Source organism: Moschus berezovskii, chromosome 21 (assembly GCF_049115385.1).
Source record: "Moschus berezovskii isolate FMDL1 chromosome 21, NW_MosBer_1.0, whole genome shotgun sequence".
Taxonomy (NCBI): domain Eukaryota; kingdom Metazoa; phylum Chordata; class Mammalia; order Artiodactyla; family Moschidae; genus Moschus; species Moschus berezovskii.
This window is the reverse complement of record NC_142480.1, coordinates 49,036,888-49,045,125: the sequence shown is the minus strand read 5'-3', so window position 1 is coordinate 49,045,125 and position 8,238 is coordinate 49,036,888.

Genomic DNA, 8,238 nt, shown 5'->3' with positions numbered 1-8,238 from the left:
GCATCACCAACTCTGTGGACATGAGTTTGAGTGAACTCCGGGAGTTGGTGATGGACAGGGAGGCCTGGCGTGCTGTGATTCATGGGGTCGCAAAGAGTCGGACACGACTGAGCGACTGAACTGAACTGAACTGAACTGAATAAAAGATCGTTGCTGCTGCTGCTGCTAAGTCGCTTCAGTCGTGTCTGACTCTGTGCGACCCCATAGACGGCAGCCCACCAGGCTCCCCCATCCCTGGGATTCTCCAGGCAAGAACTGGAGTGGGTTGCCATTTCCTTCTCCAATGCATGAAAGTGAAAAGTGAAAGTGAAGTCGCTCAGTCGTCAGACTCTTAGCGACCTCATGGACTGCAGCCTACCAGGCTCCTCCATCCATGGGATTTTCCAGGCAAGAGTACTGGAGTGGGATGCCATTGCCTTCTCCAATAAAAGATCGTAGGTACAGTTTAAAAGTTTTTCACAAGTTCATTGAGCTATGATCAGAAATTATCTATAGTTTAACATAAGTGATCTCGACATGACATAAGATAAAATTAAACTGTGATTTGTTATATCTCTGCTTAGTCTGTATTTTGCAAAAATGAGTTTGATTTTCTAATTTTTCTTTAAAAACAAGTAATACAGAAAAGAAAATGCACAAAAGCACAAAGAAGAAACTAGAAAACATTTGTAATCCTACCATCTAGAGGCAACTTTAGTACAAGAAAGAGAGGGAAAGAGATTCATACTATAATACTGATTTATATTTGCTCTACTCATTTAATATTTTGTAAACATCTTCCCATATTATTCTTGTTCTATAACACTATTTTTAATGGCAGGATATATCATATGTTTTATCTAGTAAATCCCTAGTGTTAGACAATGAAGTTATTTATTTGTTTGGTATTATAAATAACATTTTCATGAACACCCAGGTCTGTGAGTCTTTGTACAGGTTTCAATGAATTTCTAGAGGTTGAGGTTGAATTGTTTTGATAGATATCCCTCTGTTCATGGGATTCTCCAGGCAAGAATACTGGAGTGGGTTGCCATGCCTTCCTCTAGGGGATCTTCCTGACCCAGGGATTGAACCTGTGTCTCATATGTCTCCTGCATTGGCAGCCAGGTTCTTTACCACTAGCGCCACCTGGGAGGCCCTGAGATTGGGATTCTCCAGGCTGGAGTGGATTGCCATTTCCTTCTCCAATGTGTGTCCCAAACAAAACACATGCCTCATGAGCCAGGTGTGACAGTGGCAAGCACACACCCTCACCAATGCTGGATTTTAAAAAGTCATAGCCAGGTTGAATCTCCACGAATGCTGTGTGGAACACCTGAGGTTGAGTGCCTGCTCAGGGTGCTGGGGACTGGAGTGTGGCTTCCATGTGCCAGCACGGGGCACCTGGGTGTCCTCTCCACGTGAGGCAGCCTGCTGCAAGTCACAGCCAGACACCGCAGGAACAGTGTCAGGAAGAAGGGCCGTTGATTACTGCCTGCTCTGACCAAACCCTTTAGCCATCTCCTACTTGCGGTGGAATGCTTGCAAGGTGGATATTGGAATTCCATCCTACAGATGTAGAAACTGAGTTCTCAGGGAAGCCAGGGAACAGGATGGAGAGTCAAATTCCGGGCTGTCTGATTCCACTGGACCAGGCTGCTTGTTGGCTCCGGGCAGAGCCAGAAGGAAGGTTTGCTTTCAGGGACGCGTGCTCACTGTTACAGGGAAAGACTTCCCCTTATTCACACAGCGAGGGGAGTGAATGGAGGGGAACTTTGGGAATGAAGTGGGGGGAGGGGCACACAGGTTTCTGGCGCCATCCATTCCCAAGGATGGCTCCCAGGGGCCACGAGCGCCTTAAAGAGAGGAGTGATGTCTTATTAGTTATTTTTGGGCCTGACCGAGTTGCTTGAGGGATCTTAGTTCCTCGACCAGCGATCGAACCCATGCACCCTGCAATGGAAGCACAGAGTTCTGAACACTGGACTACCAGGGGAGTCCCAAGATGTCTTACTGATGACTCTCGCCCCTGCCCACAGCACAGTATTGGCACAGAACCAGCACTGAAGGAATTTTGGGAGGATGAAGGAAGGGGTGAGTAATATTCTTTAAGCACCTACTGTGTGCCAGGCACTGTTCTGGGTGCTAGAATATAACATTGAGCAGAAGAGGTAAATCCCTGCCCTCATGGAACTTGCATTTGAGGTATGGGGGATTGTTGACAAAAGCAAACACAATATGGGAATAGAATCTTAAAAAAAGTGGGCACAGGTATATGTCTAACTGATACACTGTGCTGTACAGCAGGTCATTACAGAGTACTCAGTGCAGAGTATTGAGTAGGATTCCCTGTGCAAGGTAATTCCACTAAAGTATGATGTCAGCAGGTAATTTCTCACCTGTTTAGATTATTTAACTTATCTGCTGTTCCTGTTTAGTCACTAAGTTATCTCCAATTCTTTTGCAACTGTAGCCTGCCAGGCTCCTCTGTCCATGCAATTTCCCAGGCAAGAACACTGGAGTGGTTTGCCATCTCCTTCTGCAGGGGATCTTCCCAATGCAGGGATCAAATCCATGTCTCCTTGTCTGAAAGATATCAATTAAAGACCTAGGGAAGTGCTGAAAGTTTTGATCCTGTATAATATCATCATATTTAACGAATCACTAAAGCTTTATGTATCAGATACATTGAATGCTGAGCTCCTTCCTACTACTCTTACTAAGACCACTGTCACATCATGGTAAACTGGCCCCTTGTTATTGAGTAACAAAAATTTAACTTTAAAAAAGCAAGAACACAATAGATAAATAAACTATATGGTGTGTTAGAAGGTAATAAGTGCCACAGAGAAAATAAAATGGGAAGTGGAAGAGAGAAGGCTGGGAGTGTAATATGCACGCAGTGGCCAGGGAAGGTCGCACTGCAGAAGGGAGGGAGAAGGAAGGGAGGAACGAAAGGAAGGAAGGGCGAAGGTCCTTCTGCTGCCTCTAGTCCCAGCTCAGCCCTGACCTGGGGACACGGCCTCCTCGGCCGCATTTGGACGCTGCTGCCCTTTTCTGAATGTGCCAGGGCAGCTGTCCCCTTCACTGGCTGCCCTTGGTCTTAGCGGTGGACTGAGTTCTGGTTTTCCTTTGAGAGGCCAGCAGTTTCATTTCTGGTGCCTCTGGGCAGGGGTGGAGGTGGGTGATGGCCAGTGCTCTAAAAGCCTAGAGTAAATATCCCCTCCTGGAATATCTTCTCTCTGGCTAACATAAGGCCAGGGCAACAGGTTGCCCCAGCTCCGGCGAGAGCAGACTCTAGGCAGAGCACCCATCCTCCTGGGTCACAGCAGGGGGATGGGAATTCCCTCCCTGAGGCTTTCATCCACTTTCTCCTCCTCTCCATCAACAATTCGTTCACTCACTCACTCATTCTTTCTTCCTGGCACTGGCCTCACGTTATCTGCTTATTTATCTGTTTGTGATCTTCTCTCTGCACTAGAATGTCAATCCCTGAGGGCGAGCGCCTGTAAAAGAGATTCTAACTCAGAGTAGTTGCTCATTTAATGATGTTAATGATTTTTTCGAGTGAATGAATGGATGAATAGATAGTCTTTCATTTTATTTAGCTAATCAAAACACGTGCTGAGTAACGGAAGCTGGAGTCTTGCCTATAAAAACTGGGGGACAAAAAGGCCTCCATGTCCAGCAGCCCCACAGGGTCGTGCCCAGCATTAATCACCCCTTTGTTTTTCTTTCTTTTTTAAACCATCACGTTTGTTTCTTTTTAAACAAGATTTATATATGTATTTATTTTTGGCTGCTCTGGGTCTTTGTTGCTGCGAGCGGGCTTTCTGCAGCCGCGGCGAGCTGGGGCTGCCCTCTCGTTGCAGTGTGCAGACTTCTCACTTCAGTGGCTTCTCTTGTTGCGGAGCTTGGGCTCTGGGGTACATGGGCTCGATAGTGGTGGCTCATGGGCTTACTTGCCCTGCAGCCTGTGGGATCTTTCCAGACCAGGGATCCACTGCATTGGCAGAAAGATTCTTAACCACTAGACAACCAGGGAACTTCCCCCCACCAACCCCATTTTCTTTGATACCCCTCAATCTTGAGGAGCATAGGATTCTTTCCCTTTTTCTTCAAGCTGCCGCTCAGGGGCATCTCTCTTTTTCACACTCTCAGCAGCACCTGGCCTCCTGCTTTGAAGGGAGGAAAGGGAGCTTCCAGGTGAGAGGGAGACCTGGTGGAACACAACCTGCTGAACATACTGTTTCATTTTACCTCCTGTGTTGGACACGTTTCTCTTTTTACTTTTAGAAGCTAAGTGTGCATGCATGGTCAGTCACTTTGGTCATGTCCGAGTCTGTGACCCCATGGGGATTCTCCAGGCAAGAATAGTGGAGTGGGTTGTCATTTCCTCCTCCAGGGGAACTTCCTCACCCAGGGATTGAACAGGGGATCCCCACCCATGTCTCCTGCAGCTCCTGCATTGCAGGCAGATTCTTTACCACTAAGCCACTGCAGAAGCCCAGAAGCTAAGTATGGTCTCCTATATATCCTTTCATAAGGGCTCATTCCTAGTCCACTTCTGGGGCCACTGGTATATGCAGAGCAATTTGTAAGACTTTTTTCCATTTTAGGCTTCCCTGATAGTAATTTTTAGATGAGTTTTCCAGCATAGCTTGGTGAGAGTTTTCTTAACACTGTCCTTAAGAAGGGTTTTTGTCACTTGGGATGCTTTTTCCATTTTGGCTGGAAAGTCTTCTATTCAACTTTGATCCTTTCAAATCTTTAGCCAAAATCTTGTTGAAGAGGGTGAGGGAATTTTTAAATCCTTGTGGAGTCTGACGTATCTCAGGAAATTCAAGTTTGCAACAATACAGGAATGAATGCATCTGAAATGGCATCTACAATGGTCACCTAGTTTTACAAAACACAAAGCAAAAACTCATGCACTGAGCACCTATTGCATACATGACTCAGGATTAGAACCAAATAGCTGCACAAAGCTGCCCCCCCCGCCCCCCGCCAGCTGCCAGTTAGTACTATAAAAAAGGAAAGTGAAAGTGAAATTCGTCCAGTTGTGTCCAACTCTTTGCAACCCCATGAACTGTCTGGAAGGGGTAGCCTTTCGCTTCTCCAGGGGATCTTCTCAACCCAGGGATCAAACCCAGGTCTCCCACATTGTAGACAGATTCTTTACCAGCTGAGCCACAAGGGAAGACCAAGAATACTGGAATGTAGCCTATCCCTTCTCCTGGGGATCTTCCTGACTCAGGAGTCGAACTGGGGTTTACTGCATTGCAGGCGAATTCTTTACCAACTGAGCTATCAGGGAAGCCCAGAAGTGAAAGTTGCTCAGTCATGTATGACTCTGAGAGTTCAGGGACTATAGAGTCCATGGAATTCTCCAGGCCAGAATACTGGAGTGGGTAGCCTTTCCCTTCTCCAGGGGATCTTCCCAACCCAGGGATCAAACCCAGGTCTCCTGCATTGCAGGCAGATTCTTTACCAGCAGAGACAAGGGAAGCCCAAGAATACTGGGGCGTGTAGAGGAGACACAAGTACTTTGCCTGATTTGGTTAAAGTAGAATTAAGTACTTTCCCATATAGTTGAGGGGGCTTCCTTGTGGCTCAGATGGTAAAGAATCCATCTGCAATGCAGGAGACCTGGGTTCAACCCCTGGGTTGGGAAGATCCTCTGGAGGATGGCATGGCAACTCACTCCAGTATTCTTGCCTGGAGAATCCCATGGACAGAGGAGCCTGGCAAGTTACATTTCATGGGGTCTCAAAGAGTTGGACACAACTGTTTGGCTAAGCACATATAGTTGAGCAGAGCTTGCTGAGTGCCAAGGTGATCAAGGTGGGCTTCATGGAAGAGGTGACCCACTGTAGGATTTGTAAAGCAGTAAAGAGGTAGACCTTTTCCCCTTCACCCTCTGGCTTCCCTTGTCTCACCCATGTCCCACCAGGTGATTCCAGGCCATCTCCCCATCTTGGCCCAGCATTTCCTCTTGCCTCCAGCAGGTGGGGATTCTGGGCTTCTCCTCTGAGACCAGGGTTCAAAAACCAGCTGCTCAGGTCTATCAGGCTAGGCAGGGGTTTGCCACAGGAACCAGCCATTTCTTTCTAAAACAAGGGTGCCTTGACAAGTGGGTGGCTGGCATGGGATGGTTCCCTCCCAGCCAAGGAGAGGCAGGAGACAGGCACATGGGCAGGCAGGAGGGGGATTGTGGCTTGGGAGCAAAAGCAAGGAAGATCCCTGCTTCATGCATGGTGGCATGCTGAGGAGGCTGCAGAGGGACAATCATTGCCATTGCCCTGCCCTCTTGCCATCCCTCTTGGCATATCACCGTCAGGACCCTTGTCATCTTTGCTTTTTTTTTGGTTTTTAAAAAATATTTATTTGACTGGGCTGGGTCTTAGTTGCAGCAGTCAGGATCTTTCAGTTGTGGCATGCCAAGATCTATTATTATTATTATTATTATTATTTTAGTTGCAGTGTGCTAGATCTAGTTCCTCTCTGACCAGGGATGGAACCTAGGTCCCTTGCACTGGGAGCTCAGAGTAGCCACTGGACCACCAGGGAAGTCCCTCCTTGGTATCTTTGGCCTCAGTCCCAAGAGCAGCCTGAGGCTATGGCAAGGGCACTAGGCCAGGACTCCCAAGTTCTGGGGCCTACTCCCAGTTCCACAAATTTGGCCAAAACACACAACTTTTCTGGTTTTATTTCCTCCATCTGCAAACGGGACCTTCACACCTTCCCTGTCTGCCACCAGATCTGCTGTGAAGCTCAAAAGAGAACTCGCAGCATGCAGCTTAGAACCCTGGCTAGGAGTTCAAAGGAGCCAGGGTTCGAGTCCCAGCACTGCTACTTCCTAGCTGGGTGATCTCGGGCAAGTTGCTCAGCCTCTCTGTGACTCCGTTCTCCCGTCTCTACAACAGGATGGCGGGTGTGCCCACCTCCCAGGATGGCTGTGAGGAGCAGAGCACTCTAAGGCATATGAAACTTTAACACAGAACATGGTTGATGCTGGAGGAGACTGGCTCTTATTTGCACCTGGAAATGAAGCGGGAAAGTCCTTTGTAAATTGAAAAGTATCATAAACACTGGGGTTGCCTCTGCGATGATGGATAATGATTTTCTCCCCTAGTGCTCTCTGAAAAATCTATAAAGCGGGAGCAGCCAAGAGAGTGAGCCCCGGTGTTCTCCCCCATAACCCCGGGGCTGAGGGTGGGGGTTGGGACCCTGGGAAGCAGTTCTGGCCACACTCCATTCCCTTCAGTCCCTCAAAGTCACGGAAGGTGCCACTTCCCCATGCTCATGGGGAGGTCTCCAATGTGGCTGGCCTGGGGGGCAAGCGGAGAGGTTGCAGGTTCCCGCAAAATTCCCTCCTCTATGACAACCTGTAGGGTCAAAAATAAGGTCACAGATAGTGGGACATGGGACATCTTGTGCTGCCTGGTGGGATGTTCTAAGCACATCAAACTTTCTTCTGTGCTATTAATGTGCTGTTCTTAGTTGCTCAGTTGTGTCCAACACTTTGGAACCCCATGGACTGTAGCCCACCAGGCTCCTCTGTCCATCGGCTTCTCCAGTCAAGAATACTGGAGTAGGGTGCTATGCCCTCCTCCAAGGGATCTTCCCAACTTAGGGATCAAACCCAGGTCTCCCACATTGCAGGCGGATTCTTTAATGTCTGAACCACCAGGAAAGCCCCCTGTGCTATTAATATTCCTACCCAAACCGCACACCCTGAATGTAATCATGAATAACTAGCGTGCACGCGTGCTCAGTGGCTAAGCTGTGTCCAACTCTTTTTGACACCATTGGCAGTAGCCAGACAATCGCGAACTGAGGGACATTTGGGCAAAACAACTAGTCTGGATTCTTTTTTTTTTTAAATATAAGTATCAGGCTTCCCTGATGGCTCAGTGATAAAGAATCTGACTGCCGATGCAGGAGACATGGGTTCGATCCCTGATCCAGGAAGATCCTGAGGAGCAACTAAGCCTATGTGCGTGCATGCTAAGTTGCTTCAGCGGCATCCAACTCTTTGCGACCCTATGAGCTGTGGCCCACCAGGTTCCTCTGTCCGTGGGAATTCTCCAGGCAAGACTACTGAAGTGGGTTGCCATGCCCTCCTCCAGGAGATCTTCCCAACCCAGGGACTGAACCAGTCTCATGTCTCCTGCACTCGCAGGCAGATTCATTTACCCCTAGTGTCACCTGGGAAGCCCAACTAAGCCCATGCGCCACAACAATTGAGCCAGCTCT